The following is a 25,214-nucleotide window of genomic DNA, read 5'->3' on the forward strand; positions in this document are numbered from 1 at the left end:
GAAGCATGGGTCTGTGGCTTCCTCACCAATCTCAAAGCCAAAAAAAGAATATTAAGTAATTGAAATGTATATTATAACACACAGGCAGTAAAATTGACACACTCTGCTCATAGGAGAGAACTTATGTCAGTAATTCAAGCCAATCTAGTTGTTAATGAACATTTCTAACTTGTTTCAGGACCAAAACTGATTTGAAGCAGCAAATTAGGAAGGGAGAGAAGGGCTGTAGAAGGGTATTTCCCACAAGCAGAACTTAATATATTAACAAGATGTGACAATATAGAAGAAAAAGAAAAGATAGAAACACCGTAAAAAGCAAAGCACGAATTTAAAAAGGGCAGCTGTGCAGAGCTCTTTACGGATGTGACAAATGGTCTTACACACATCACAGGAGCAGTCTATAGGAATTTACAGAAGACTCTTGGAAATGTTTGCTTAGTGCATAAATGACTGAAACTCATACTAGAAAAATTAAAATATAATAAAAGGGTTGATTGTTGAGGGTTTAATCCTTAAGAAGCAGTACAGTTTGGCTATATAGTACAACTCACTTTCCAAGAGTTCAGAGTACCCAGATATAACTATATTTTAACCTTTTTCAAAACCATCTGAATCTTTATACAAATAAATGATAATATTACTGGCTCTCTTTTGATGCTGAAAGCAGTTAAGGCAATACTTCATGTGGTTTTGTTACACTATGATAAATTCCTAGTTCTACCCCCCTTCATTGGCAGAAGTGGTCTCATTGATTTAACACTGCTATTCCTCAATTTCCACGTTAGCACCAACTACTCTAGTTTTGTGCTTCTGACTGTGATTATAAGGTTTGTAATCAATACTGGGGCCAGAATAAAAACAAGAGCCTCTACATTCATCGCAGTTTATCAACTAGAATATTCTATTTCTTAGGATTGGTTTTCAGTTGTTTTGACATGTTACCTCATGATGGCTTTTTCCAAAAAAAAATTAGATTTTTTTTTTTAGCAGCTCACAATTGATATCTAACCGATGTATTCCAGTGAAGGGCATTCATATGCCAGGAGGACATAAGACAATTTATTGACATATGGTAGAAATAATGAGTTTATATTTATCTTTATCTTGAAAAAGGAATAAAAGAACCCTATAATATTTAATACACAGTTGACACTGACACCCTAAATTGGTCAACCTATCATAAAAGGTTTGTCAGTTTGGCTGAGGGAGGTATGTGGTTTTAGCAATGCCGAGGGTCAACAGAAAAGCCTTAATTCACCTACAAGCTTTCAGCATATTATGGCCTATTGCAGTTTGTGCATGAGGCCAAATATACATACAGATATTACTTTAAAGAATAGAGTCTTTACAATACCTGACATTAGATTGGGAGAGAAGCCTGATATATTACAGATTTTGCTGGTAACTTCTTCAAAAAGTACTTAAAAGAGTGGTTGAATTTAAAGTACAGTTGTGACAATTTTTTTAAGACAACTGTTCATGATTTATTGACCTTTCTGAGATGATATGGGTTAGGTAATAGTGTGTGATCCAGTAGATGTTTTTATAAAATAAATATATTTAATAATGATGCTATTAGTGGGGAAGGGTTTTCTGTAACATTAATAAGTGAACAAAATAAAATTATTTTTAAATTACTTATTTCATCTTTATCTCTTCCGAGTTCCTTACTATTTTGTGAATTTTTATAATGTATATAATGTTCAATGTTACATATATTATGTCTAATATATATTTTTATTTATATATCACATAGATATTTACAGTAATGCATCTGGTAAACAAATATATTGAAGCTGCATGCTCAAACATTTTTGCTAATAGAGATGTGTGATCAACTAACTCATGCATAATGACAGTAACATTTTGTACCTAATGACATCTTAATGATGACAACCACATATTGCTGCATTCCTGGTGATATTCTAAAGCACTATGGAATCATGCTTTTATTTGCTTAGCACACTAAACTGGGAAGAGATAATATGTATCAATCAGGATGCTTTCAGTTGCAAGTAACAGTAACCTGCCAGAAGTAGTGTGGGCTTCAGGCAAAGGGAGATAAGGGCTCCAGGCTCCACCTTCTGTTATTTTCTTAACTTTTCCCTCTCTTTGAGTCAGCTGTAGTCCTCAGGCTGCTTGCCTCATAATCTCAAGACGACTGCCAGTAGTAGACAGGGAAATGGAATTCCTTGTTCATGTGTAAGGGAAATGTGCATGTGTGTCAGAGAGAGAGACAGACAGACCAAAACCACTTTTACCCAACTGTTAAAGTGCAGGAAGCTTCTTGCCCAGAAGCCCTAAGACTTTTCTCAAGTTTTATTGGCCCAACTGGCTTAGACAAGACCTTATCTAAAGCAGTCACTGTTAAGCATGAAAAGACTATCATAACTGGCCACTAAAGAGTTGGAGTGGAATGCCTATTGAAGAGTAAACTGTAATGTTCACTAGATACTATTCTGCCCATTTTACAGATGCTTCCCACTTTACTTACCCCAAATGGGTAAGTAAGTAGCTTACCCAGGGTTACCTTGCATATGAATCACTGCCTTGAGTAAAGTGATCATTCTTGTCCTAATCATAATTATCATTTATTGCAATTTATTATTGCCAAAACAATGATAAAATGATGAAGATTTGTATTGCATAAAAGAGCATAATATTAGGGAAAAACTATCTACAGATAAATAGATCTAATCGATAACTGAGAAGTAAGTCAGAAACTGTCATAAATCCATGAGACTTAACCAATATAAGAGATGGGAAAAAACCAACTCTCTGATAGTAGGTTGGCCTACTGCATGGAAAAAATAAAACTAACACCCTACCTCTTCATAAATACAGAAATAAATTTCAGATAGTTTGTATAAAATGTAAAAAAAGAAACTATAAAAGGAGAATTAATTTTAAGCAATAATTTTACTACTGTCTATGAGTAAAATATTTGAAAGTAATATATATATAAGTATTGAAGTTTATAATATTATAAATAAAGGAAAGGATTTATTTTTTAATATAAAAATATAAAACTATATTAACTTTAAAACATCATAATGTTAAAAGGCCAAAAATAAATGCAAAATACTAAATGGTTTTTATTTTAACATATAAATAGTTCTTATAAGTCAATAAGAATAAGATAAACACACCAATAGATAAATGATAAAAGAATGAGAAAAGATGATTCACCAAAGAAGACAATTCAAATTCCAATAAACAGAAAAAAAATGTTCAATCCCACTAGCAATTTAAAAAGTTCTTTCATTTAAAAAATAAATTTCGCCAAAACAAATAAAATACCTTGTTTTGTTGATAATATCCAGTGCTGATTCGGTTTACTGGAAACCGGTACTCATACACTTTTGACAGAAATTGAATTTTTCATTTATTAAATTCACAAAAGTTTTAAAAAATAACATGCTCAACTTACGCAAAGGGGATTTGAGAAGTATATTCTTGCATTTTATTTGTGGAAGTATAAAGTGCTACAACTCTTGCAGAATTTGGAATTAAATTCTAAACAGGTCAGAATGCCTATATTCATTGACAACTAGGTTTCCAAAGAAGACAACAAAAAAATGCAGACAAAAATCTGTTAGTTAAATAAAATTATGTAATAGCCCTAAGTTAGAAACAACCTAAGCATCCAAAAATAGTAAATGGTTTGATAAATTATTGTAAGATCATTCACCTGAATATTTTGCAGTCATTAAAAATTACGCTTATAAAAATATTTGTCATGAGGAAGGACTAGTATGTTATTAAATGAAATGTTTATCAAATCTTAGCAAATACAATATGATCTCAGTTTTATAAAACAATATGGATATGTATAGAAATATTCAAATGTCTTTGGAATATGGAAAGAAGATTTTCATTTTTCAATTTATATCACTGTATAATTCTCAAATATTCTACATTGAGCAACTCAAGTATTTTCTTATTTAAGAATGTTTTGAAATATTTTGTATTTTCAAAATCCTTGTCCTTTTGTAAGAAACAAACTCTTCTCTGCTTCATTCATGGATGTACATACTGAGGAGTTTTATGGAGATCATAAGAATACACTACAAAAATATATATTATATCTAAAGTACAACAACAACAACAAAATTTTTACATACCTACAATTGACTAAAGAGAAGTTATATATGGAAATCATACCTTTAATACTACCAAAAATGTATAAGATCTGAAGCCTGTTTTAAAAAGTCTTACATACCTGTAGCTGATTAAATGCACTAAAGAAATCCTAATGTTTACTGAGCACCTACATACTCATAAGTCGATCATTTTCAAACACGACTTTATTCAATCCTCCTGATAAATTTGAGTAAGGTATTATTCCATTTTTACAAAAGAAGAAACTGAGGCTTAAGTGAGGTTATGTACCTACACAGCTAGGTAACGTTATAGCCAAGTTTCAAATCCAAGTCTGTTAGACTCAAAAGTTCCTAGCTTTTCACAACTCTATTCATGCTGCTCTTCAAGCAATTTACAGGGAAACAACTGATCAATTAAATGATGAATTAATTCAAAGCAAACAGTCTACGGGAAAAGCAAGCTATAGTTTTTGAGGAATAGCATGTGACCGATTTATTTGCAAAACTTTACTTTTTGCCTGAATTATCCTGATAATTTAATTCATCTTCTATTTTCAATTTAGATTTAAGTTTCTTCTCAGCCTACAACCCTTAGAACTGATAGGAAGCTGTGTCTACAAAATGCCAACCATGCTGTTACCTTAAACTGTCTAAAAGAATAGATGCTTCTTTTTTCATTCAGGTGTTAGACTTTATGCAGATGCCTGGGGAGTAATGGCACACTAATTATTTGTCTTCCGTGGGATTTCTTGGCTTAAACCACCATTGCCAAGGTAAAAAACAAGACAGCTAAGAAACTTCAGCTAGTTAAGTATTTTATAAACAGAGGATCAGCTATCATGATTCAAGTAGCTCACTGATCTCAAACTACATTCTTTTTTTTTTTTTTTACCATGGAATCTATATGGTCTTTATTTATTAATCCAACACAAATTTATCTACAGTGTGCCAAGAATTTTCTTAGGCAAGAGGATTCTGAGATATTTTGAATCAAAATACAGAAAGTTTTGTTTTGAAAACAACCCAGCTGTTAGCTCTTTGAAAAAATTTAGTTGGAGAGCCTCTGATTCTCACTTGCTGGACCATACAAGGTCAGTCTTTTGACTACTCTATACTTTAGATTCCCTATTTATAACTAAACAAATTTGCAACACATACCAAAGAAATCCTGTATGATTTACAGTTGTTCAAGCAAACAAGAAAACTCTGCTTCAGTTTCTATGAGCTATCAAAAGGATAAAGACAAAAGGCCTGTCTATCTCAAATCAATCAGGTTTTGAACGGCATCTTTTCAACCTAATACAATAAAGACATATATAAAAAACAAAGACAAAATACACCTTCCCATTCTAAAACATTTCCTTTAGTCCATATGTACTTTAAATAATCTTGTATTAAGTTTCTACTGCAACTTTCAAAGTTCAGAGTAAATCCATCCTGGCACAGTGTTTGTTCTAAGAAGTCAACAGCAGCAGGATTAGGAGCATAATATAGTAGTTTCACTGTTATTTCCAGAGTCTATAAAAATCCCAATGCTATTGCCAGGCAAGTAAACACTGAGGCTGCAAGGTAACAAATTGTCTCAAGCTTGTTAGACGCCATTAGCGTTTTTAAATAAGCAATTTCAGTGTCAATTTTGTTACCGGTCTCTGAAATATAACTCTGGTTTTGGTTTCATTTTTGGTAAATTCTGTGGTTGCTTCCATAAGTTTCTTTTCTTGATCTGTAAACATATCTGTTACTCTGCTCCTTTCTAGGTTGATATCCAGTTTATTATCTGCTCTGATTCGACTGGGTTTATTTATCAGTTGTTGCTTAACTTGTTCTAATTCAATTTTCATTTTCTGGTTCTCTGCTCGCAGATTTGCAAATTCACTTTTCTCTAGGATGACTGTGTCTTTCCTGATGGAGTCCAAATGAGCCATTAACTGTTGTACTGTTATTTCCTGTTTAACCTGAGTGACCATCTCCTTATAGATAGTATCGAGGCTGACATTTGATAAAGTGGTTAATGCTGATACAATTGTTTCTGCTTGTGCTTTGTCAAATCCATGAGTTTCCAAGTCCTGAACCAATGCACGGGTATCAAAAGTTAATTTCCTTTGTCCTAAAGGAGTTATGTCCACTCGCCTCATATATTATCCTTCCTTGGTTGTGGTGGTGAAGAAATATCTCCGCAGGGCCGGGGAAATAACTCCCACGGGGAGTTGAAACCCGGAGGCCCCCCGCTGCCTTCAGAACGCAGGAGCTGCCAAACCCAGTGGCTCCACATGTCCTCGGCTTTGCAGCTGGCGAGGGAGGGCAAAAGCTCAAACTCTGCATTCTTTTTGATACATTTGACAAAACTCTATTGCTAGTAAATTCCACCTCACTAGTGAATTCCACCTTGCAAGTTTCAGAATAGATTTATTTTAAAGGCATCATAACACCATATAATTACACCCTGAATTTTAAAATTAATAATGCTGGATACACAAATAGTATTTTTCCATCCAGTTCTCTCAAGGAGAGAACAACACTTCGTCATTAAACTTTGACAGGAGGAGAGATGACCCCATTTGAAAATCGCTGTGGACGGACCTGAAAATAATACTTTCCTCTGGTATCTTACAGCAGCAAATTTCCAAAATCATTTGTATGCCTTTTAGTTGTGATGCTAGGTTTTGTTTGCTTGGTATTCTTTTCCAACATCCATTTTGAACGTTGAGCATAAGTATGTTTGCTACCTTTGTCTGAAAGATTTCTCCCAAAGAGAAAGAAAAATGGCTAGTTTGGATTCAGGGCAAAGATGAGGGCAAAAAAGAGGTATGTGTCTCCTTTCCCCATTGCACCATACTTTCCTAAGACAGCTCCACTTTCACCCCACACATACCCCACAAATACTTATTTGTAATTTTATTTGTATTAATAACTTATACTATCAAGATGCTGTTTTTAAAACTCCATTTAGTTATGTACAAAGCTTATATCAAAACACTATGAAGATCTTAACAACAGAAACTAATGAGCATATTTAATTTTTCAGAACTAGGTTAAATGCTATTTGAGTATGATAACCAATCCTCCCCAACACAGGATGCAATTCTCTTTAAAAAAAAATCTGTTTATCAGTATATTTTATGAAATGGCTTGGGAGTGTTCTTTATTTTATCTTTTACAATATGAGCTGCGGTTGAAGTTGCTTTTCAAAATAGTGCTTTGATAACTCTTTTAACACTATGGAATGAAAGGGTAGAGCCTCATCAATACTTACTCAGGCTTCAAAGACATGGTAACCAGATATTCTAAGAAACTTGTGATCATAGTTGAGCAAAGTAATATTAACAGAAATTAGTCTTCAGTTATTCGGAACTTTGGACTTCAAAACACTCTAGAAATAAAAACTTGTCACCTGTCCTTAAAACCGAGAGGTCAAGTAGTCACTGGCCAATAAAGACGCCCCCTCATCAGCTAGAAAACACTTATTGAAATCCAATTAACTCTTTCACACAGACAGCCTTCATTTTCTATTTTATCAGAAAGTTAAGTTTGCCATTCTATACTCCAATAAAAGTTAAGTTGTTTTGATCTGATAATTGTAAGATGTACTGTATGTATCTTAATTTGTAAGTTTTTAATGCTAAAGCTCAAAGCTGTTCAGATTTAACAGGAGTGCTGGAAATGAGGTACAAAATGCTGGAATTCAAATTAACCAATAAATATATTTTAATATATATCAGCAGGACTCTAGAGGATTCCATTAATGTTGAAAAATAGAAAGGATTTAGGTTAATTTGGTAAGAAGGCAGGTCAGAACGTTTACAACAGTGGTATAGAATTGTATAGAGATGCAAAATTTTTCAAGAGAGCAGAATTTTTTCAAAAACGCTGACTCTAGCTGTCACAGTCCTGCCTTGGCTAAATCCAGTGGAGAGATAGGAGGACTTTCTAATTTGCTTTCCCTCTATTTTAATAATAGCTGTGCATAAGTAATTTATGAAAGGCCAACCAGGCAGTGGGCAACAGAAAATTAAACTCATTTTATCTGAAAGCAGGTGGATTTCTATATATCATTAGCATGCATAGAATTCTCACAATGTTATTTCTCATACTGATGGAATGTAACCAAATAATATATGAGTTTTTTGCTTATGCACGAGTGAAATTTTTAGATAAAAGTGCCAGCCCCAATGGCAATTTTCTGCAAAACGAAAACTAATTCTGCGAAGCTTCTTATTACTGGAAAGACTCATTTGGCTTGCATTAGAGACTGACATAAGTGACTTTAGGATTTTACTAACAGATTAGATGAGATGTGCCACATACTGTAATATCATTAGAGAATGTAACAGCACTGGAACGCTTTGGGGAACTTATTAAGGGTACCGGCACAAGTAAATTGTTTTCCTTTATGACACAAGCTTTTGAATTTTTTCTCTGATTAGAATGCTTTATTTTTATGGATTTTTTTTCTGACATTTAAAACAACTTTTATTTTACACTCCCCAAAATTGCACACAAATTATGTTTTGCATGATTCAGCTCAGTGTTACTAAATGCATTATCTATGCCTTATTTCATGAATATCACCTAGGCAGAGGGTAGATATGTATTAAGAAAGCAGCTTACACAATACTAAAATCAGAACTCCTCTAACAGAATATTATCCTAACTTACAGCAAAGACTAATCTTCATGGCTCTGAGGAATTTTTGTTATTAGTACCTTTCACTAACTCAATGTTTGTGTGGGTTCTATTCTTAGCCTCTAACAAGATCTTAAAATGGGATCATTAAAAATGGTTATAATATGAATACACCTATTGTTCTGTTAAACTGCCATCCTAAAATTCATTCAAGTATATGAAATATTATCACCTTTTTATCCTGATGCATCTTCCCTTATCAAAAACTATGTATCAAGCAAAATATTTCTTGCTAAGGTAGGCAGAAATGTAGGGTGAAGACGGAAATGCCTGTCACTTTATAAAAGAAGCTTTGGGAAAAGCTGGGGGTATCAGGAGAATGATTTTGTGCTCAATATTTTTTCCTTTCTGAGTTATCTTTTCCTGATATAAGTTTTTACCTCTTCCTGGATATGGAGAGGGTTTTTTTCCCCTTCTTTCTAAAAGTTCTTTTACATTTCATCGTCAGAGAAGGAAATTGAGAAAAATGTGCTACACACCAAGTTACCTAGAGAAGAGCAGCCATAGGAATGAGGTGGGAGTGTGCGTTCAGTGTCCCAGTCTACACAGTGGTGAGGTTAAGGGTTGTGGAGTCACACCAATGGGAGGTTGATCCCCACCTCTGCTATTTTACTACCCGTCTGACTTAAGGCAAATGACTTCCCTTCTCTGAGTTTTTATTTCCTCACCTATTTGATGGGATCACGATAGCACTGACGTCGAAGGTTCTCTCTGAAGATCACATGCAACTGGATCACCTTCCTATTCATATTCTATCTCTACAGTGGAAGGGATGCTCCTGCAAAGAGGGTGACCCAATGGGTTGAGAATCATATCAGACCAATTCTGGTAGATGTTCCAGATTTTTACAAGAACTCAAGATTGTATTAGTTAAAAAATAGAATGTGAAAATAATTAATGAGACAGTCCTCCATGAATGATCCTGACTCTTCAATATAGGAATGACTGAAGTCAGTCACTGTTACGCTCAAAAGTCACCTCTTCTGAGAATTGGGTTGAGGTGAGTTAGTCACAGCCATCTGTGTGTCCCTAATGCTATTTTAATTAGCGCACTTATCACCCTGCATGGGTATTATTTCCTTAAATATGTTCCTCTGAACTCCTTGAGGGCAGGGACTTTGTCTTTTCAACTTCTTAACTTTCTCTGCCAGCACATTATTCGATATATAGATGTCATTAAAATGAGTGTCTATGAAGAAACAGACTCACAGACATAGAGAACAGACTTGTGGTTGCCAAAGGGGGCAGGGGGAGGGAAGGACTGGGAATTTGGGATTAACAGATATAAGCTATTATATATAGGATGGATAAACAACAAGGTCCTACTGTATAGCACAGGGAACTATATTCAATATACTGTAATAAACCATAATGGAAAAGAATACGAAAAAGAATATATATATGTACAACTGAATCACTTTGCTGTACAGCAGAAATTAATACAACATTGTAAATCAACTATACTTTAATAAAATAAATTTTTAAAAAAATGAGCCTTCAAGGACTTCCCTGGTGGTGCAGTGGTTAAGAATCCGCCTGCCAGTGCAGGGGACATGGGTTCGATCCCTGGTCCGGGAAGATCCCACATGTGTCGTGGCAACTGAGCCCGTGCGCCACAACTACTGAGCCTGCACTCTAGGGCCTGCGAGCCACAACTACTGAGCCTGTGCACGTAGAGCCCGTGCTCTGCCACAAGAGAAGCCACCGCAATGAGAATCCCGTGCACCACAACGAAGAGTAGCCCCCACTCGCCGCAACTAGAGAAAGCCCACACACAGCAACTAAGACCCAACGCAGCCATAAATAAATAAATAAATAAATAAATTTATTTTTAGAAAATGAGCCTTCTGAGTACTTGTAAAAATGTTTGAAACCTGAAAAAAAATTTCATTACAAAAAACTTTAAAAGTAAATTAAGTGCTTAATTAAATTTCCACAAACTGTCACCATCATATCTTCTTCACTACCTGTGAAATTTAATATTCATAAAACATCATTACATTAAAAAAAGAGTAAGATATTTTCTTATCACCCAAATTTCTGAGACTGCACAATGATTACCAAGAAATTATAGGCAATCTTAAAATAAACAAGCTATACATAGCTAAAAATTTTTGGACATAAAAGTATTACAATCCTTTTGGGATGTCAGTACAATTCGATATGATATGATGTTGGATAGGGTCTATAAAAGTGTTAGGCCCGGGACCTTGGAGGTCTTTAACAGCCTGATAACAGTGGAAGAGTAGGCCAGAATTTAAACAGGCTGGCTGAAGCATGGTGAGACTAATCAAGAAAAGCTTCTTAGTAGAGGTTTCCCTGATATGCAGTATAAAGGTGGGGAGAGAGAGATGGTTTGGAGAAGGGGCGTTATGCCTCACCAGAACTAATCTCATAAGTAAGCAAAGTAAAAGACTGGGAGTATTTTCTGAGGTGCTGGACGAGACCCTTTGACTCACCTGCACCCCTGGTCCCCCCGAAGAAATCTTTTCCAATGTCTTTTGAGACCTAAAATTCTACCAATAAAGAATAATTTTATTATCTAAAACTCATGTCAGCTAGTAAATGTAGATGTGCCTGGCAGATCTAACCCTTTAAACAATATCATTGATTTAGACTGAATTGTGGGTTTTAAATCTTCCTTCGGGTTAGATTTGTTAGGAAGAAAAAGGGAATGAGGGCACTAAATGACCAAGCAGGGATAAGACTGGAGAGGGTTGGGAAGCCAGCTCTCAGCATTCTACTGTGGACTGCATTAGAAACAGCTTGCATTCCTGGGCGGAATCTGAGACCAACATGAATTGTACTGAACCATCTGTTGGTGAAGTGTGAATTGTATTTGCTGCAAGAACCACGGAGGGCTGGTGAATTGTGGAGCAGTCTGGCCAAATAACAGGTATGGAGAATTACCTGAGCCAAGGAAAGGAGCAGGGAATGAAAATAGCAAACAACAGTAGCCACATTTTTATTGAGCCGCTGCAAAACAGAAGACACGGATTAATCCTATAAAGATGCTAAAGACAGGACAGTCAATCTTAACATATCTATAGATCGTTGTTTTATATATTTAATTCTCAGACTTTACCCATATGTCCCCACTAATAGGTGGACTAAAGTGGTCTCTAGTAGAAACCTAGCAATGTTTAATAGCTACTCCAAAGTTGAATGCATGTGTAACTTTTAAGGTTAGCGACATCTGGGAAAACACCTACCAAGGCACCATATATTTAAAAGAAATTTAATTCAAGTTAACAAATGGATCATACAGTATAATGCCAAGAGATTGGCAGACAAAAAGTAATGAGTATTTGTTATAATAACTATAAACGGAGTATAACCTTTAAAAATTGTGAATCACTATATTGTACACCTTAACATGTAATACTGTACAGCAACTATACTTCAATTAAAAATTGGTTTAAAAAAAAACTATTTGTGACTCTCTGTGTGTCTCAGAAACTTCAAGGAGGCGTGGAAATACTCAGACCTCGCTGTTGGGATTTAGTAAACCAGGAATTCACAGCAAGTCTTTGAGCTCAAAGCCATATTTCTTATTAATACATAAATTTATTTCATTCTTAATCTTAAAATGAATATCTGTGCAGTAGTTGAGAGAAGAGTAGTTATTTTTCTTTGTTGTTTTATATCATTATTTATCCTGTGTCTTCCATGGATAAAATGATTGGTACCCAAAGTGCTATAAGTGAGTTCCCCCATTCTTCCCACAACATTCTATTTCCTAATCTCTTTTCTCTGTTCTCACCATAAAATGCTAAATCTCATACCCTATGATATTCAGACAATTTCAGCTCAATCAAACTGAGGGAGGCATAGAATTATTCTGCTACAGTTTGTCTCTATCTTCTAATTTGAGAAGTCTAATTATTGATCTCCACAGGACTTTAAGGAATGTTATGAAAATAGGTTAACATTTATTTAAGGAGGATTCATCAAGGATCTTATTTAAAACAAACAATTTCATCCTTTCAAAATCAGGGAATGGAAAAAAAGATATTTTTCTCAAAGTATGAATGCCACAAGGGTTTCTCACATTGATTCATTGCTTATCGATAAAAACAACTTAAGCTGATTTTTGTCGTTTATAGAGTAAGTGTAAAATGTTCCACCAAAATAGGTAATGACATTTTTTTTGTGTCCATAAATGTGCCTGTAAGTCCAATTATATATTTGTTGTCATTTAAACATCACCACCATTATTGAAACAGAAGTGCCAGTACTAATTCTTGCTGTCACATTTTCCAAAAATGAAAATAAGGCTTTTAAGTAAAATGCTAAGGTTTTCAATCTGAATTATTCATTCTTTGCATGGCCTTAGCAGAACACCCTCAGCAAAACAACTAAACAAAAGCCTACCAGGGTTCTGGTTTCTAATCTGGTTAAGAAATACATTATAGGATTTTTTTTTTAACTTCACAGTTAATGGAAAAGTTTTCCTTTCCTGAAACTCTGCAAAGAGTTCAAGAAAGCTTCTCTAACTGCCACAGCTTCCATTTAATTGAAGTGCCATGAGGAGACCTTGAAAACAGTGGCATTAGTCACACAGCTAAACAAACTACCTTTGATGATACCAGATGACCAATCAGAACCATTCCCCAGATGATCTTTGTGGGAATAGCATTCCATTAATAATAACTGAAGCAATGATCTTTCATGCCACCTTTCTTTCATGCAAGACCACTTCACTGGTAATCTCTTAGGGGAACTATTAGCTACTTCAATGTCCTTCATAGAGGACACTCTGCCTGTTCCAACATTTATTTAACTGTAACATTTTTTTTCCTCTCTCCCACAGAAGTGCCTTTTAGAAATTAAAATAATTTTCACTGTGGCTCTAGCAGGGATATAGGGAGTGAAGAAAAGAAGAAATGGGTGGGAGAATAAATGAGTTGAGAAGAAAAACACCTTTTCTCCGACACCTAGCTCTGAATTTCAAGATTATCAAAGAAAAGTAATGCACTAAATTAAAATATCCAGTAGTTGTTCATCTTAGCTACTCTTTGCCATTAAGGAGAATAAATCTATGTGTTTCTAAATGTTTCAAACTAATTATAAGTAACGTTTTGCAGAATTTTCTAAATTCTGATCTTAATACTTGTATTAATCTTATACTTATTAAAAGAAGCTGGGAGAGTGAGAGGATGAGAGGGTAATCAGAAGTAGTCCAGGCTGTACCCCCAGCTACCTATCATACCATGAGCTCCACGTTGGAGTCTGTGTATTATTTGTCTTCTCATGTCCAGTTCTTTGCATAGCGTAGGTGCTCAATAAATGTTTTATGAATAAATTCTCTACCATAGGGGACAAACAAGGGATGAAATCAGCCATTATATTGCTAAATATTCTATAGCCTGCACAGTAGCTGCCTTCGTCATTTTTTTTATATTGACATGAAGGTTACCACTACTTTATTTTAATACTATGTTTTACTCATACTAACTTCTTTCTCTTATAGGAGCTTGTTACATTTTCAAGAGTGCGGTTAGATCAATTTACACAAACTCTCAGCAATGGAGGCCATAATTTGGAAACATTTTCCATTAGCTGAACTGTGCAGAATAACTCATGTGGTGTAACCTCTTCCCTACTCCTGCCCCCCCAACCAGCTGGCTAACTGGTTGATAAAAAAATCATCAAGCCTACGAAATATTTTCACAGTTCCAAACTTTCTGCATCAATTTGCACATCTAACATGGTGAATATATAACCAAAGGATATTAGGGAAGTATCAGTCATTCATATTTTTAATCATTAAATATTACCATATCCAAAGTCTGAATTGACTGGTTTGTGTAATAGGATGAAACTTTGATATGTTAACAAGATTTCCCCTTTCCAAGAATATTATGTCACTCTGTGACTCTTCTCAATTGATCAGAGCTAGGCATTACTCAGGGAAGGAGGGATGACCAGAAGGCAGAGTACACAGACGTTCAATTCTTGTTTTCTGATTGCTGTAAGAGGCTCTTAGAACTTAGGGTTTTAAAAAAAACAAAACAAAACAAAATAAAAAACCATGTTTACTATGGGAATTCTCAAACAAAATACAAAGGCAGAGAGACAAATATAATAAACTCCTATCTATGCACCACCCAGTTTCAACTATTATCAACTCAAGCCCAGTTCTGATTAATCTACACCCTTACCCACTCCGCTTCTGCCTTGGAGTTTCGGAGGTAAATTCTGGACACCATATAATTTCACTCACAAATATTAAGTACATATCTCCAAGATAAAGACTTTTTGTGATTCCCTTTTTCCACACCTGTTTGTTTGTTCTACAAGATATATTAGCTGGAAAAGACTCATTTTTTAAAGAAAATATAACCACAATAAATACCATTATCACATTTAAAAATTAAACAGTAATTCTTTAATATCATCAAATATCTTGTCAGTCACATTTCTCTGATGGCTCTTAAATGAAACACACAACTTTTTACTTGCAAAATCTGGGCTTAAAGCATTTCAAAAATCCAATCTCTGGAGGATTCAGGACATAAGGTTTATCCATTTAAAAAAAATTGGAAGGAGAGTAGGTGAGGAGACATAACATCTACTCCGAAGGCTAAACATAGGTTGTCCAGACTGGGGGAAGGTAAAGCAGGGTGAGGGGATAGACAAGAAAGAAATTGTGCTGGATGTTTTAAATGGATTGGAGAGTGGATCCTGCACCCAACTCTTTCAGCCAAGCCCCAGAAATTCTTGGTGAGCTCCATTTAAACCTTCCAGGATTAGGTGCAAACCTGAATTAAATGGAAATTGAATCTCTGCATCTCAGAGGAATAAGAGCTAGAGATAGATATTCATTTTACCTGTAGAAGAATAAAGTGCTTTTTGACACACCTGGGTGTGTGGCCTGTAAACTTATTCTCAATCCACTTGATTTGCTGTTCTAAATTGAGAACTGGGCCTGTGGGTTTGACCTGCTCTACATGGCTGGCCACCCTCTTGGAGGACACAAAAATAATATTCAATCACATAGATTTCCTGGAAGAGTTGTGTTCTTACCTGAGTGTCCCAAATGAAAGTACTATGAAAATGGTCCCTTTGGGCCCTATAAAAAAGAAAGTTTCTAAATTCTCATTCCTGGTGTTATTTGGTTTCCCAGTCGTTAAATTCATACAATGCTAAAATAACAGGCAAACATATACAATAATAATAATTTGTTTTTTTAAACATCAAGGTATATTTCAGAACACTTCAGTGACAAAAGATTTGGTCTACTAAAGAATCCGCCTCCGGGTGTCCCCTCCACCAAAAAAAAAAAAAAACAATCCGTTTGATAGCTAAACACTTCAGACCACAAAGTTAACATTAGATTACACATATCTTACAACAAACGCTACCTCGATCTGTTAAAATAATAGCTATTTTAATAAGTGTAAGACACTGCTAAGCACTTTATATGTGTTGCCTCATTTATTTTCATAAAAGCCCTTTGAAGTAGCTGCTGTGATCCCCAATTTATAGATGAGGACACCAAAGTCACACAGCTAACGAGTGGAAGAACGAAGAGATTCACACAGTCTAGTGTGTCACTCATTGGAGCCTACAGGTCTTAACAATGCACTACCCTGAATCCCTCTCTCGGTAATTTAAAAAAAAACAAAAAATCTTCTCAAGAATATGGTCTCGGGCTTCCCTGGTGGCGCAGTGGTTGAGGGTCCGCCTGCCGGTGCGGGGGACACAGGTTCGAGCCCTGGTCTGGGAGGATCCCACATGCCGCGGAGCAACTAGGCCCGTGAGCCACAACTACTGAGCCTGCGCGTCTGGAACCTGTGCTCCGCAACGGGAGAGGCCGCGATGGTGAGGGGCCCGCACACCGCGATGAAGAGTGGCCCCCGCTTGCCGCAACTGGAGAAGGCCCTCGCACAGAAACGAAGACCCAACACAGCCATAAATAAATTAATTAATTAATTAAAAAAAAAAAAAAGGGAAAAAAGAGAAAAAAAAAAAAAAAGAAGAAGAATATGGACTCCACGCAGACATAGAGAACAAACGTATGGACACCAAGGTAGGAAAGGGGAGGTGGAATGAATTGGGAGATTGGGATTGACATATATACACTAATATGTATAAAACAGATAACTCATGAGACCCTGCTGTATAGCACAGGGAACTCTACTTAGTGCTCTGTGGTGACCTAAATGGGAAGGAAATCCAAAAAAGAGGAGATATATGTACATATGGCTGACTCACTTCACTGTACAGTAGAAACTAACACAACATTGTAAAACAACTATACCCCCAATATAAAAAAAAAGTAAAAAAAAGAAAAAAAGAATATGGTCTCCAAGTGACATTTCCTTGAACTCTTAACTATTCATATTTTTATCTTGAATTCTCAGTTTAAACTTCAAAGTATAGAGTGAAAACAAAAGATACTTAAAAAGTAAATTGTTCAGAATCCTAACCTATATTGATGCTTTACTATTATTTTTTTAACTACAATAAGCTTTGTATTTATTATTAAACTGCTTTTTTAAGCTACAAGTATAGAATTTGACCTGGTATTCATGACCAGGGTTTCTGTAATTCCAAGTCAGAGTTATGAAAGAAAATTATGAGACAATGGTTGATAATACTGAAAAAAATCCATATTTACAGGAGATTTTTTTCAAGTGACTTACTATGATGTCTATTCATGGGAAGAAAGCCTTTGAAAAGACAAGTATATAAAGAAGTTATCCTACAGTGAACAGAACAAAGCCCATTAATGACAATGATGTGAACATTCAAGAAATTATTAAAAGGACCTTTCACTTTGAGGGAAAATTAATTTACCCAGAATTTAGTGCAATTGTTGAAATAAGAAAATCAGAGAGGCAAGGCAGCAGACCTTGTGGCCAAAGTATTGCCTAAAGTAAGAGCATTTATGAAGGAGACAGCATTCTGCTTTTCTCTTCTACGTTTTGTCAAAAAGCACTGGAGGCATGTACACTAGTGGCTGTTTACATTGTTATTTCTTTAACAACATAGTTTTTTTTTTTTTCTGCCAGGACTGAAAATAATCAATAGGTCTACAGATTTTTATCTCTGTTTTATCTATACATATTTTAAAACTCTTAATTCCTGAATTTTAGAGGAAACCAGTTTTATTTCATAAAATTGAGGTTTTCTTTTTCAAAATATTTAAATACATAGAGCCTTGCAGAAAAGAAGTAGGTGTTTATCAAGGACACTTGCCTCCAGGCAGAGAGATAGCTTCTCTGTCCGGCTCCCTCCACAATGAGTAGCCATTTTTGTCCGGGAAAGTATCTTCATAGTTCTAATGCCATATAGGTGTTTCTCTCCCCAGGCTCATCAACAAACCAACAAAGAATGGTACTGGAGGGAATTCCCTGGCGGTCCAGGGGTTAGGGCCTCGCACTTCCCCTGCAGGGAGCACGGGTTCGATCCCAGGATCCTGCATGCCGTGCAGTGTGGCCAATAATAATAATAATAATAATAATAATAATAATAATATTGGAAACCAGGGAGGATAAAAAGAAATATTAGACATGTCCCCTGACCTCAAATTTCATATAGTCTACCCTGCTTAGGGAGAAATTTCCATTTTCTCTGCTTGTCAATGTGTAAATTGAAACCTTGGACCCCACTGCTCCACAGAAGAGAGGACACAGCCAAAAAAATAGCAAAGAAAAAAACTAGCTAACTCTTGAATTTCAGAGTGAGCAGGTCAAACCTTATCAATTTAAATGGTGATTTAAGAAATTCTCAGGGATCATTTCCATATAAGAGGAAACTCTAGTGAATGAGTTGAGTTGTGTGTCTAATGTTCTCATTAGACCATAAACACTTCATAAATTCAGAAAAAGATGGTGCTATGTACTACAGTAGTCAGAGAAATTTTCACCCTGGGTATGCCTGAGATGTGAATTTCTCCTTGAAGGACAGGTTAATTTCAGATGAAAATAGATTGGCTATCTGATTCAAGAACTAGTGTAAGCAAAGAGCATAGATGATACACTCAAGATTCAGCAGTGACTTAACACAACATTGTTAATCAACTATACTTCAATTAAAAAAAGAAAGATTTAGCCGTGATCATGTAGGTTCCCAGGAAAGCCCACCTGAGTGGGAATCTATCAGGATGACCACAAAGCCCATTATATGCCCTTACCCATAGTGTTTTAAGTGCTGACTTCTTTCATAAACATCACTGTGTCATGGATGGAAAATCGTTCTTTTTTTTTTTTTGGCTGTGTGGCGCAGCATGTGGGATCTTAGTTCCCTGACCAGGGATCCAACCCAGTGGCCCCTGCAGTGGAAGTGAGGAGTCAACCTCTGGACCGCCAGGGAAATCCCAGAAAATAGCTCTTAATTATAGGCTGGATTTAGCATCATTGTTTTACGAATTTACCTCCAGTCCTTTACACCGTAAAAGAGCCATGAACTCCACCAGATATGTGTGCTCCCTGCTTCCAGCTGAAAATCTGTCCTTTAGAACTCTATTATCCTCATCCTCCTAAGCCTTTGCATTTCATGGAACCCTTACCCCTCAAGAATTAGCTCAACCATAACTTTATACCTGAAATATTTCTGATACCTCCAATTTCTGAAACACTACCCCTCATTCACTATAACATTCACTATGTTAATTATAATGTAACCTAAGTAACATTATCACACAACTATAATCATCTGTTTACCTATATTTCTCTCATACCAGATGATTGTTCTTCAAGGACATAAACAATATCACGTTCACCTTTTGATTCTTAGCTCCAAGTCCGATGCCTGACACCACCCTTTGATTCTTAGCTCCAAGTCCAATGCCTGACATATGTTAAATATCTAATTAAAGTTTCTGTTTTTTGGAAGAGAAGAGGAGGAATGAACTTCCACTGTGAGTACCTAGGTGACCTCAATTAGGCAGATCAGAAGCTATGAAGGTAAAAATAAGAACAGAGAAAGGAAGCACAGAATTTTTTCCCCTAGCGGAGCAGTACTAGACTAAATCGTGACTAAGGCATTTTGACTTTAAAGGCTTCTTCTTTTCTTTTTTTTAAATTTTATTTATTTTTGGCTGCTTTGGGTCTTCGTTGCTGCACGCAGGCTTTCTCTAGTTGCAGCAAGTGGGGTCTACTCTTCATTGCGGTGCGCGGGCTTCTCATTGCAGTGGCTTCTCCTGTTGTGGAGCACAGGCTCTAGGTGCGCAGGTTTCAGTAGTTGCAGCACATAAGTTCAGTAGTTGCGGCACACAGGCCCTAGAGTGTGTGGGCTTCAGTAGCTGCAGCGTGTGGGCCCAGGGCATGTGGGCTTCAGTAGATGTGGCTTGCAGGCTCTAGAGCGCAGGCTCAGTAGTTGTGGCACACAGGCTTAGTTGCTCCATGGCATGTGGGATCTTCCCGGACCAGGGCTTGAACCCATGTCCCCTGCACTGGCAGGCGGATTCTTAACCACTGTGCCACCAGGGAAGTCCCTAAAGGCTTCGTATTAGGGCCTAGCCTCTAGGACCCCTGGTTCCCCCATGATGTCCTCAGCTGCTGTGAGCTTTTCACTTGGATTTGCCCTCCCCAGGCTTCACCCTATATCCCACACCTTTTCCTATTTCCTTTTCCTAAAATCCACCATTCTAGTTTCTCTCTTAACTTACTGCTCTCTGCTAGCAAACCTAAAACTTCAATGTGTGGAAATATGTCATTATGTATCCCAAGTGTGTTCCCCGGAGATGCTTCATTCAAAAGGATTTTCCTTCAATTTTCACTGCAAAGTAAAGGAGCTGTTAGTGGAGGATTACTGGACTGAATGTCAATATTATGACATAGCATGAGTGTGTTTCGTGTTTGGTAATTGCAATCATTGTTGCTTTTGTTGTGGTCATCCATTTATAATGCTTGGTGTCAGTCTATTTATCTCTTGTAAAAATAATATACAGTGTGTGTGTGTGAAGAAAAAAAAAAAGGATTTTCCTGTTAAATTTAGGAAATGTTTATACACAACCTCACCCTTGAGGACAAAATGTGCGTTAACATATTAAAGGCTCAGAGAAGTCTTACACTGGAAAACTTTATTGATTTTTTTTTAATCCTGCATTTTCCAAAATTATTTGTCAATGAAAGCTTTTTAAATACCACCCCTTAATGTCCCACAGGACTCCTGTTCCACGGAACACACCCCAGGAAGCACCAGCTAAGGATTAGCAGTTAAAGTGACTTACTTGAATCACAACAGGTATTTTCTAACATGGTCCGAAGGGATACATGCACCCCAATGTTCATTGCAGCACTGTTTACAATAGCCAAGACATGGAAGCAACCTGAATGTCCATCGACAGAGGAATGGATGAAGAAGATATGGTACATATATACAATGGAATATTACTCAGCCATAAAAAAGAATGAAATAATACCATTTGCAGCAGCATGGATGGACCTAGAGATTGTCATACTGAGTGAAGTAAGTCAGACAGAGAAAGACAAATATTGTATGATATTGCTTATATGTGGACTCTAAAAAGAAATGATATAGATGATCATATTTACAAAACAGAAATGGACTCACAGACTTAGAGAAATGGTTACCAGGGCGGGGAAGGGTGGAGGGAAGGGACAGTTAGGGAGTTTGGGATTGACATGTACACAGTGCTATATTTTAAAAGGATCACCAACAAGGACCTACTGCTCAATGATGTGGCATCTTGGATAGGAGCGGAGTCTGGGGGAGAATCGATACATGTATATGTATGGCTGAATCACTTTGCTGTGCACCTGAAACCATCACAATATTGTCAGTTGGCTATACTCCAATATAAAATAAAAGGTTAAAATAAAAGAAAAACCTATGAGCCTTACACCTGATTAAAAAAACAACAACAACAGGTATTTTCTAAAGACTGTGTTTTAACCCAGAAGCCTGATTCTTCGGTAGGAATTTCAGGTGATTACTTGTGGTAGACTTTGTGGGTAAAGAATCTCTGTGGAGCGCTTCAGATTATGTCATGATGTAGAAACTTTTTTATATCTTTATTATGTGCCAAGCAACATACTATATGTTTTCAAGTATCTTTTTCCAGTTAATTGAAAAAACAATCCTATGAGGTAGTTATATGTTTACCCATTTTAAAAATGAGGAAACTGATCTCAGAGGTTAAGTAGTTTGCCCAAGATCACACAGTTCATAAATGGCAAAGGTGAGTCAAATCCAGTTCTTATAGTATTAAATCTCATATTCTATCATTTTCACACTACCTGAATTTCTAGGTCAGTATTTCTCAAAGCTTGGTCCTAAGATGCTTAGCAAAAATCCAGATTCCTGGGGGACTTCCTGGTGGTCCAGTGGTTAAGACTCCACTTTTCCACTGCAGGGAAACGTTCCACTGCAGGGCATGCTGCGAGGCGCGACCAAAAACAAAAACAAAACAAAACAAAACAAAATTCAGATTCCTGGGACCTATCCAGATGTACTAAATTAGAGTTTTGTGGCTGGACCAGGACCAGGTGGTTTTAACAAGCTCCTCAGTTGATTATTACTCAGTTTATTAACACTAAAGTTTGAGAACCACAGTTCTAGCTATATATTATTTTTATCACATTGCACTACCATCATCCAACTAATTAATCAATCAACACATTATAATGTTGGTCTTGACTCACATTGCTGTACTCTCAAGGCCAGCCCAATCAAGTCTGCATCCTACATTGTCTTTGAATATTACCATATAGCTTCCCCTGAGTAAGGCAACTCATACCTTGAAGATGAAAGGGACAACAAATGAATCTTCTCACTTTGAATGCATTGCTTTTGTCGATGATATAGGCACTCCCCACTTCAACTGGCTATCCCAGTGAAATAACATATCTCAATTGGCAAATATTTGAAAGCAAAAGATACCCAAAGAAAGGCAGTGTTTGAAATAACCAAAGAAACGCAGGGCTTTTGACTTTCTTCTCCTGAGTGATTTGTAAAAGGTTTTACTTCTTTTATTGCTGATGCCTTTTATATATTAGTATATTCCTCTTTACTAATTCCCTAGACAAACCAGCAGTCCTTTCTGTTAAATGATCTGCCATTAAGTACAAAAAGCTCAAATAACTGTCATTTTCTCTTCACTGGACCATGTGAAATATTTCAACTCTACAGTGATGTGCTCTGGCCAAGAAATAAGAAAAAATAGCTAGAGTGTGTACAAATTTGTGTGGAGGGGGCAGGGGTGAGAGAGAGAGGGGAGGAGAGAAAATAGGTCCTTCTTCCCCCTTGTCTTTTTGTTTCTGAGTTAGAAACCATCTCTACTTTACCTCTTGTCTTCCCAGTTCATTACTATTGTTATAGGCGTCACATAATGTAACTGATGTTTCATTGCTTTGTACTTTCATCCAGGAGATATTACGTGAAGATAAAAGTGAAGGAAAAAGTAGTAACCAGGATGAAGAACAGTTATTAGAATAGGCATCTTGTTGACATACAGACACAGGTTGATGGCTCTCTGCCCTGATATTCATTCTCACCTTCTTCCTTATTAATACAACTCCAGCACTCTACTGCCCAGAATAAGGAAGGCAGTCCCTGCCTTCCTTGCAGCCAGGTGTAGCCACGTGTTTAAGAAATGGCTTTTGAAATACAACTGGAGGAGCTGTGTGGCAGTTTCTGGGAATCTCCTTGGCCCTCAATCTTCTATATCCCCTGGAATGCAAATGTGATGACTAGAGCTAGAATTGCTGTTTTGGACATGAGGTAAACTCTGAAGGCAAAGCAGCAAGAACAAAGGAGCTGCGGTCTCTGAGGGCCATGGAGTTACCACGTCAGCCCTGGAATCATTAACTCCACATTAATTTCACGTGAAAGAGAAACTTTTGACCTTGTTTAAGGCTCCATAACTCTGGGCTCGCTATCACATTGCAGCCCAGCCTAGGCTAACTGACACAGCCTCTATTCCCGCAGGGACTGCCTACAGCATGGCTCTGGTCCTGAATTTATTTTCATGTGAGTAAATAAAATAAAAGAGTTGCCATCTGCAATAATATTTTTGTTTAAAAAAATTTAAATTCTAGTTATCTTAACAGGATATTCAACTCGCAGCTACAAAGCTATGTGATTCCATGATTCTTTGATGGAATTACCTCGAGGCTCTCAAGGTGATATGAGAGATTGCGAAAGAGGCTGGGTATCTGGGATTCACACAACTTTTTCTTGTATAAAGTGCAATGTCTAGATTGACTCAATTTTAAAAGAAAACTAGATCACTGCTATTCCTAAAGTTCCTATATCTTGACTTTTTCTCTTCCATTTTAAATATATTTTCCTGTGTACCTGATCACCACGGAAAATTTGGAAAACACCAATGTTTTTCTTTTTCTTTGTTTCCTCTTGCCCTTTGTTTCTCCCAGAAGTGCACAGCAAGGCAAGGGAAATGCCAAAATCTAGAGGAAGTTCAGGGAAAACCAAGGGAAAGGAAGGGGTGAGGTCTCCAGAATCCTCTATGCACCTGAATTGTCATAAACTGGGTAGTGGTTTGAAGAGGAGCGGTTTACATGTCTGCTTTTTCAGAACAAGTCTCACAGTGGCACCTTCCTCTGTTGTTGTTTTTCCTAAACTTCTCCAGCTCTTTCTTCTTATGTAAATAAATATATGTCCTGCACCCCATTTCATGCTTTATTATTCCCAAATAGCAAATGCATTAGGCCCTTTGATTCATCTGTGGAGAATGCATTTTGAAGCAAAGCTTAATACCCTAAAATGGTTAGTTCATGGGGTTTTAATTTTAGGAATATCAGAAAAGCATTAATTCATAGTCTTCAACTGGCACAAAAACTCAACGGATCTCCTCGTGGAAAATCCCCCCTCCTGTCCTTTGCTCAGAAGTGTGCGGGAGACTTAATGCAAATCAAAGCCCTCATAAAACTTGGGAAACTATGCTACCTGCTGACTTACTGGAGAGGCCGCCTGGACCACAGTCTTGAAGAAAACTGTCTCCATAGGGGAGGTGAGTCCTTGAAGTCTCATGGTGGTCAACCAAAGGAAAACTCATACCACCTCTGGGTCTTTCAATATGTTTTTATTAGAGTCCCAGTTTTAGTCGCATGACCAAAGGCAAGGTCCGAAGACCCCTAACTTATTTTTATTTTCTTCACTGATCAAACCACCCTGATCAGTGGCTCATCTGTGAAGATAGTATTGTTAGGTTCACATCACAAGAATATTAACTTCAAATAGATGATGGCTCATAAAAATTGGATAATGCTAATGGCAATTTTGTGACTATTAACCAATGGGTCATTTGTTTCTCTATCTGCATAAGTATAACTTTTGAGCAAATCATTCTCCATGAAAATAAGTAGTTTCATAGTAAAAGAATAGTTGGAATATAATTTCTGCAAAACAAAAGAAAACCAAATGAACAAACAAACAAACAAAAAACCCAGAAGGAATGCTACTGCTGCTTCTCTGAATTTTCTCAACATAAAA

The 25,214-nt window shown here is 36.5% G+C and overlaps 1 pseudogene across 1 annotated transcript; it reads right to left on the bottom strand.

Moving 5' to 3' along the window:
- Nucleotides 1-5,359: 5,359 nt before the first annotated feature.
- Nucleotides 5,360-10,922, bottom strand: LOC309660584 (coiled-coil domain-containing protein 90B, mitochondrial pseudogene; annotated as a pseudogene). Its single transcript has one exon. The product of its transcript is annotated as a coiled-coil domain-containing protein 90B, mitochondrial pseudogene (transcript).
- Nucleotides 10,923-25,214: the final 14,292 nt, after the last annotated feature.

This window comes from Balaenoptera physalus, assembly GCF_965194825.1.
Source record: "Balaenoptera physalus genome assembly, chromosome: 4".
Classification (NCBI taxonomy): Eukaryota; Metazoa; Chordata; class Mammalia; order Artiodactyla; family Balaenopteridae; genus Balaenoptera; species Balaenoptera physalus.